Source organism: Nomia melanderi, chromosome 2, assembly GCF_051020985.1.
Source record: "Nomia melanderi isolate GNS246 chromosome 2, iyNomMela1, whole genome shotgun sequence".
Lineage (NCBI taxonomy): Eukaryota > Metazoa > Arthropoda > Insecta > Hymenoptera > Halictidae > Nomia > Nomia melanderi.
In genome coordinates this window covers 31,314,909-31,321,786 of record NC_135000.1, presented here as the reverse complement: position 1 = coordinate 31,321,786, position 6,878 = coordinate 31,314,909, and positions in this window count along the sequence as shown.

Sequence of the window (6,878 nt, the reverse complement as noted above, 5' to 3'; positions counted from 1 at the left end):
ATGATCGAATCAGCGATTCGAAGCGATTCGAGTTTCGAGTGATGCGTTCTTCTATTGCTTTGTAAGAAAATATCCTATAAAAAGTGTAGATGTAAAATGTATTCGGATATAGTATGTAAGATATATAAACAAAAGTCACTCTAATTACTCGGTAGTTCCAGCGTTGAATAACCAAACGGCCGAGCTTTCGAATGGAAACGCGCGAACGTTGATTTGAAGCGTTGGCCGATAGAACAAACGAACGAAACTCGTGGCAGGGTAGATCAAAGTTTTAGTTTCGCCGATCCTCTCTGCTTCCCCCGATCCCCGATATTTCGGCAGTGTAACGCTTCCAATTTCGCACCCCCTGCCGGCTCACCACTGACCCCCTATGAATTTGTATTTTATACGCGGAGGATTTAATGCATTCCGTATCACGTTCTTTCCCGATAACGCGATAATTTATTATTTCACTTTGATCAAATGGAAATGGATTTGTATTTAAAGTATCATCGAATATTCGGGGACGATCGGAAATTCGCCGACGGCATTTGGAATATTTAAATTATTATATTACAACGCGATTTGCGTGCGCAATGGGTAAAACGATATTTTATTTTGACATTTAAATAATAATCTGGAGAAATAACGGGTTATCTTTATTTTGAGATATAACGGGGGACGAGTAAATTATTAAATCACGGAATATTTAAGAAATGTGTCGAAATTATTTTACTCGTCGGTCAATTTTACAGTACGCTGCGCGTGTACGATTCTTGATGGCGGCCATATTGGATGCTCGCCGTGTAATGATGTTGTCAGAACGGATGTATGTGTGTACCTAACTGTGTCTGAAAAGCAGTTGATTTTGAAATACATGTCTGGTAAATCTCTCTTTTCCATTCTCTCGTAAAATCCACTGCAAATTTTATGACATTCATTTATTATTGCTACCCACTTGAAACGTAAAATACACGTCCAACGTTTATCTCTACAAAAATGTCGGAGGACGTTCAAAAACTCGAATCAACATGAAAAACGAATTAAAGAGGAATTCCTTTCAAACAACGTGATTAACGAAGTTTTCGGTATAATTTAAAATATAATATTAACTGTAATTTATAACATGTAAATATTAAACTGTTGGAATTAAGTGTAACTCGATATTAACGAGGACGAATTGCGAAGCAGAATGAGTTATTAATGAAAATACAATCTTGGGCCAAGGTGAGGCAATCAAAAATTACGAACAGTAATTTGGTATAATCATTGGAAATTGAATTCCACCCGACAGATTAATATCGTCGTCGCCAAAGGTTTAATTAGCGATTAATAAATCACGAATCGTCGGTTCGCACATCTTCGCAATATTCAATAATAATACCGAATGGCGGGAAGGCCGTGTCGAAAAACAGTGCAATAACGTACAATACCGATCCTAATGGGCGTAGAAGAATAATACTAGTAATTAATAACCTGCACGGAACGAAGACAGGGTCGCAACGACGATTAATATTAATGCAGAAAAACAATAATGGGAGGTATAATAACGCGGTCCGATCGGAACCGGAAATGCGATAACAACAAATGATTATTGAACGTGGAACGAACACGAACGACAATAGCAGAGAATACCAATAATATCGCCATGGTTTTTCATAGAATAAAATCAAATTTCTGGTTCATAATTAAGAAGTTCCGTATGCTGTATAAAATTGCATTCTAGACCGAATGAAATCCAAATGAAAACAATGGGATTATAGTAGCCTTATAATAATTCTATAATACTAGTTCTTTCATTAACAATTATATACTAACCACTCACAGTTCATTCGCTAAAAACAAAAAATCCCGTTCCGTTCAATCTCTAGATTGACTCGAAACCATAGAAATTAACTAGAAAAATACCATTGCATTTGGACTCACAAGAGGTTAAAGTTCAAGCAAAGCTTATCGTGATTTCTCAGACGAACACGCGAGTTTCTCTAATAAAAGTAAATACCTTTAATTTCGTAATTTCCCCGGCTAATTATACGCTGTAGGGTCTAGAGCACCGCGCGGCGCGCAGTCGGAGCGGTCAACGCGATTCCGAGTAAATATTTGCTAAAAGAAACCGGAAGCGCGCGCGGAACCGGAGGCTCCGTCGTCACGGAAGAAGTTGAAGCTCCCAGCACTTGACTCCGTTTTCGCGTAAGCTTTGTGCTGCCGCGAGGTGCGACTCTATTTTTAGACGCTCCGAATATGCTGGTTTACGCGAACGCGGCGATCCATCATTCGCCGCGGAAGCGTGTTCGTTAAGCAGTCGGATTTCCCGTTAATTATTCAGCCGAAGGATTGTTCGCGGAATAGAACTGTCGAAAAACTCGCATGGAAATTGAATCGCTACACCCTGCGAACGTTGTAATTAACAGAAACTCGGGAAAACGCCTGCGTCACGATGTAGGGTCATGGGAAATCCGAGCGGTCTAAAATCGGACCACCGTAGATTATTAGCAGACATATAAGTAAGATGATTGTTTAACGTTCATTGATATTATTAACCCCTTGCCGTGGTTCAATATCGTTCATTACCCACGGATCAAAGCAAACAACTATTTTGCTATTATCAATGTATTATCTTCAAATGAAACTTTGTTGTATTTCTTATAAATTGTCGATAGTAAAATATTACACGAGCTTAGTAACGAAAGTACATAGTACGCCAAGGGGTTAAGATCGGCAACTGGTTTGTATCCCGTTAGACGCAGTTCTACGGTAATTTTGATTGGTCCCGGCATCGAAGAATCGCGGCGAAACGCCATGGAAAATCGCAATCGGCCTCCTTCTCTCTGCGTTCCTCCCCCGGAATGACCGATGCACTTAACCCGTCAGCTGCAGTCACAATCCCTGCGTCGTAACAGCCCCGAATCGATGCAATTTCTTCCGTCCCCTCGGTAATATTTAATCGTGCACCCTCGTACGTTCAACGTCCACATCCATTGTACCGATAAACCAGGATTTATCGGCAACCGTGTATCATAACTGTCCCGCGCGCGTACCGTCCGTTGCCGGCTTTGTTTTTGCATCCCCAAACGAGATGCAGCGACTCGTAAATGTCGTCGTGGAACGCAGCCGTATTTCTTCGTCCGACTCGCGCAAGATGTTTCTAGTGTTATGAACATTTCATTTCGAGTTTCGCGAAAGTTTCATTTCAAGTTTCACAGGATTTCATTTCGACTTTCATGAAAATTAGAGACGACACGTGATAAAATTTCATTTGAACCCTACGATGCGAAGAGTGTAACCTATACGTAAAGTTTACTTTATAGTTTCATATTAAACAATGAAATCAGAGAGTTACTATAGCTATAGGGTGACGAAATATTATCAGAATATAATTCTTATTCAAAATATACGCTGCGTTTTTACCCCTTACCTTACAACAACGTGGAGATTCGTGGTGAAGATGTTCAACATGATTCAACAAATGTACACATTACTCAGTTCATTCGAATTCAAAGTAAACATTATTCCTCTGTAAGCAACTATTATAGTTAAAAAGAAATGTAGCCATAACATATGCTTAGAATTTTCCTCTTTTTCCAATAAATTATTAATGACAAAGTAGCCGTATCGATCAGAGCTGAAAAAGAAATCATAGGGCAAGGGGTTAATAGTGCATAATATTTTCCTCTGAGTTGAATTTCATGTAGATAAAAGAAGACACGAATTAAGGGTATTGAAAAACGAGACAAGTATGGTTTCCGTTGTACAACTCCCGATGACACGTTAAATCGAATAAACCTATGATATATCGTTCCGCTGTGGAGAAGTTGCTGAAAATTCTTGTTGCTGGCATCGGCGACAGTGTAACGAGATTAAACAACACCATCTGCGTGTCACAAAGGAGACGAGAAAATCAAACAGCAGCTCGCAGAAGTTCTGTTTACGTTGATGCTCCGCCCAAAGGTCGAGGAGTAATCGGATTCGCGGAACCGCCGTCGGAGCACGGAAGAAAGCTCTATTCAGGATGTATCTTTACCAAAAACCGTAACAAACGTTCCTTATAAAGGAAATACTGGATAACCTGTTCATAGATTCGTAAAGCTTTAAACTTTCGCGTTAATAGAATTCCTTCTTCCTCGAATGAATGATCCTCTGTACATATCGAAAGATTTATTCATATTCTTCTAGTAAAATCTAACTATGATGAGTACAATTGCTAAAGAAATAAGATAATGTGTTAATTACATTTTGCAATAGTTGTAAACACCAGGTACAGATCATTTCGGTTGTTTGATCGAACCGTAAATAAAATGACATTATCCCCTGACGTTTCGATGTATTTTGGAAGATTAACATTAATCCAATTTACCTTGAAATATTCATGCGAACTAATCCTTGCTAGTATAGTTGGACTATCCCCGACTCGCTGCAATAATCGCAGCGAATTTTCCAAGTTCCCTTTTCCAATTATCCGAAGTTGAGGGATGAAGAGGGCGAAGCGAGTCGAATCCTCACGGGTTTCCAGAAAACAGTCACGCGAACGGGCCAGCGATTAGCCGGAAGATTTATGGGTCACAGCGGCTTTACGGCTACCGGGGTGAAGTTAAGGAGGAAGGAAAGTTTCGACCGCGATACGGGGTGGATTCGCGTGCACCCTCGTCGAAAGGGAGTCCCCCGCGACACGCCTTTTTCAGTGTTACACTCAGCCCCGAAAGGTGACGTGACACGTTCGCTATGAAAGCGCGGCTATCTACGTCGAAAGTGCGGAAGCAGTCTTTCGAGTAGATACAAAAGTTCCAACCCCTCGGGTGGCGCATTCTCGCGATGCACGCGCGACTCTTTTCAAACGGATGTTTAGAATGGAAGTGTTTCGACTTGTACGGCGAATCTCGCTTGCACTGAATGGCTAAAGTGCCGTTTCTAAGGAAACTAAATGATAATTGGAGTCTGCTTGATGCTTAGACTTTGCGACGCTTTAATATTGGTAGATTCCGGTGAATGCATTCAAGAAAATAATAGAACTTCGTGCATTTATACGAAGTAAAATTCGTAAAGACAAATTTCTGCGGCATTAGATATTAGGTCATTTTGTACAATCGTTATAAAAAATACCAACGGTAAAATAAGCCACGAAACTGCTTCGTCCAAAACGACCACCGAAACAAAGTATCATCATTATCTAAAATGTCGCTAATAAAAATATCCATATCATCCCCAATACGTAGAAATAAATAAACAGTGTACCAATGTTGTATAACTCGATTTATAAAACAAGAATATCGAACTCAATTGTCTGTTCCCGATTACACGAGAACTCGATCTACGGTAAAAATAATGGGAGGTGGTAAATATTTGCGTCCAACGGTTCCATCCCCCAATCTCATCGGCATCGGGAATGAATAACCGCGATGAAGGATGCTCCTGCGCGCGTATCCGGTAGATGTTGAAAATAACGAAGAATCAGGGTCCGTTTGAAACACAAGCGACGGCATTCATCGGCGGTAATCATCGCCCGTTCGCTCGCGAATTTTAACGAAGCTGACTGCCCGTGAAACTCGTCCTGTTCGCGGCTGACACCGCGCCACGACTAAATTACCGCCACTTAATGAGATTTTTTTGTGTTGAAGAGCCGTATTCAGCACTGCCACTCCTCGGGAGAGACGCGTGGCAGTCGGGGGTTGCGCGAGGCAGGTCGCGACACGAGCCACGGAGCCACTTTGCCGCATCATCCCCCATCTGTAGAAGCCTCGAATAAGAATTTCAGAACATTTTGCGCGTCGTTTTCTGCCTTTATGTTTCTCTTCCTTGCGGATGCTCCCGTTCAACCCTCGTGGAACCAGTCTTCTGTTTATCAATGGAAAAAAGAGCCTTGCACTTTTCAAGTTGTCTGAATTATGTTTTCGAATAAAATACTCTGGCCGGATTTATTCGAAATAATTTGGTTCAACGTTGTATATTTTGGGCATTTCTTTCGTTTACTCTTGCTTTTTCTGCACGGTTAAATTCCACGGCTGGGACCCGGAATTGTAGAATTTAAACGAGCATCGCTGTAAACGGTGAATAGGAGTTCAAGCTATCTAAGGAATTCTTGAGAGATATTAACGATCAATGATTAGCACTTAAAGAATCTTAATTATTCACTATAGAAATATAATAAATAACACAATCACCTAAAAGCAACGTAACAAATTATTTACAAGCCCCGTGTATCTGTTCACAGATTCTAATTCCGCGCATCAACAGCTCAATTTCCCGCTCGGCAAGTCATTCCGAGGGCCACTCAGCGGCGCGCGAACAAACCAATAGTTTCATTCCAGCCGATCTACGGCGACGGTCGCGTTTCCGCTCGATCGCGGTCGAGCGACGTCGACGTCGCGTCGTCGCGAGGGGGTGGCAACCGCGTTTCCGTTTCCCGTTATTCCGCGAATTACCGCAGGTCCGGGATTAATTAATGCGGGGAATCGGCGTGACAGCAATTAACGCGACAGCTGGAACCGGCTAGATCGATCGGAGAAAAGGGGGGTCGCCCGATCGACGCCCGTTTCCCGACAATTACTAAAAAAGAACAAGAGGGAGGGAGCGTCGGAAGGACGCTGGGAAGCAAAGAAACTCGAGAAACAAGGGTGCCCAAAGGTCTCCAGAAGCTGCAGCGTCGAAGAGCCCTCGAAGAACAGAATTGAACGTGGCACCGCAAACTCCTCCGGGAAAGTTAACGTCGCTGACACCGAGAAGAAAGGGCCTGGAAGATGCCAGAAGCTGGCGGTGATGGATAAACCCTCGGACGGAAGAAAAACGAGTGACGATTGATAAGAAAAAGAGGATCCAGGGGTCGGCGGTTAGAGGATAGACCGAGTTTTTGGTGGAGATGTCCGATGTTGCCAGGGGAGAAGTGGTCTAATTCGTAACCTCTGGCG